Consider the following 2,178-nt stretch of genomic DNA (forward strand, 5'->3'; position numbering starts at 1 on the left):
AAAATAGAATGCTTTGCTACAAAAATCCCACTTATATATTACCACAAAAAATGACTAATATGTACAATGGATAAGCGTGTATTTAAGTACATACAACAGGGGAAAACATTTACAGAGACTATGGGATGCAAATGAACTCAATGAATAAAATTTAAAAAACAATTACCAACAAAACAGTGAGAATATCAATACTATATTCTCAATAAAGAATTAGAACATAAACTTCCTCTTAAAATAAATTAAGCTGAAGCTTGAAACACAAAATCGGAGCCACCTTGTAAGATACAGAAAATGCAATGACCATTTAGAAAACCAAAATGTTGAGCACTCCAACAGAAAAGTTTTATAGTAGCATGTCATTATATAAAACAGTGTGTAGTTAGGTTATTGGCACATTTAAATACATTAAGGGAAAGATAAAGTCTTTACCCTTTCAACAATTTTCCCCTTCACTATAAAATATTATACAACATTCATTAAAACCTCCATGTTTATTTTTAGAACTGACCTTAAACTAGTAAAAAAGTAAAGCAACATTCTCCATAGGAGAATCAAATGAAAATAATACCTTAAGCTACAAGTAATTTGTGAAATTCAAATTGTAGTTAACTGCTTAAGAATATTCCGGTAAAGGGGTCATTAAATTGGTTAACCTATGATCAACAGCCATGGCAAGTTATTTCAAATCTTAACAAAACTAACAAAATAAAATAAATACATGTAGATTCACATTGGAATATCCTTTCCACAACATATTTCCGTTAGCCAAAAGCAAACACATTCAATTCAAAGTGTTGCTTCAGAAGCAATACCATTCAGGTGCTGTTATCACTCGTCCATAATTTTACCACTAGCTGAAAAGGAATGTGACTGCATAGCATAAACAAATGCTATGGCTCAAAATTCAACTCAAGTTTTGTTTTCATGTCCACTAGTTATTATAAATTAAGGGAAAAAAAAAGGTCTCTGAGACACTCACTTTTTTTTTTTTTTGGCGTCTTTGTAAAGATTTCTCTCTTTGGATTGTTTTTAACATTAAAAAAAAGCTTTCAAATAACATCAATTCATAAACAACAGAAGGGGTATGACAAATAAAACAAGGTTTGCAATTTTTAGCTTTACTGCTATACATTCGTATGTTTCCAGGTGGAGAAAGACTTTGCAAAACTACTTGGTCAAACCAAAAGTCCTCCTGACAACACTTAAAACGATAGACTAGATAGAAGCAAACAAATCTAGTACACTCACACTGTCTGCAACAAAAGTCATGTAATGAAGTAAGCCAAGCAGGGAGAAGAATAATATAGAAGGAACAATTAAAAGGTTCCACTGATAAAAAAATGAAAAGGTAGATGAAGGATTAAATTAGTACAAAACTTCCAGTTTCACTTCAAGTAGAGATTTTTGTGATTTCATTTTTAAACTATTCAGAGAAAATTTTATTCTCGTGGACATTTTACTTACCTTTTAATCTTACTATAAACTAATTTCCCTTGTAATATATGTAAGTCCAAACTTCTTCACATTAGGGCATTGTAATTAAAATATAAAAAAGCTTAAGAAATGACAAAAACTTACAACACCTATACATAAAACAAAAAAACAGATTTTGATACAACTTTCAAATAATGTTAAAAAGGCAACTACATTTTCAACAAGATAAAATACTTTAAAAATCATTTTTGAGAGCAAACAGTTCTGGTAAACACCAATGATCCCTTACACAAATACTCCACTCACAAAATATAAAACTAGTAAAAATATAATTTGAAACAGCTAATTTTGTGAGTAGTTTGAAAGCAGACAAGACAAAACTGAAGAAAGGCAATGCAAATTTCTAGAGGGCTTGTATGGTTGCACATTAGGTAATAGCTATGGTACCTAAATATGTTTAAGCATTGTCCTAAAATTTGGCCATACTTTAAAAACCAATGTGTACTATTCCAAAGGTCTCTCAAAGATTATCAGATCTTAAAAATATATTAAAAAAACAAATTAGCCTGTTTAAGAATTTTAACTCAAATTTCTGAAATAGTGATTCAGAATTATCTTTCCATAAAAATATCCAGTTGATGACCTGGTCTCTGCTAATCCTACAATTAAGAACATGTGTAAGCCAGATGCTTTTCATGTAGGCCTTCATATAAGGCAGGTTTTTTTTTTTTTTTTTTTTTTTTT

This window comes from Marmota marmota, unplaced genomic scaffold (genome assembly GCF_001458135.2).
Source record: "Marmota marmota marmota unplaced genomic scaffold, marMar, whole genome shotgun sequence".
In the NCBI taxonomy this organism is placed as follows: Eukaryota; Metazoa; Chordata; class Mammalia; order Rodentia; family Sciuridae; genus Marmota; species Marmota marmota.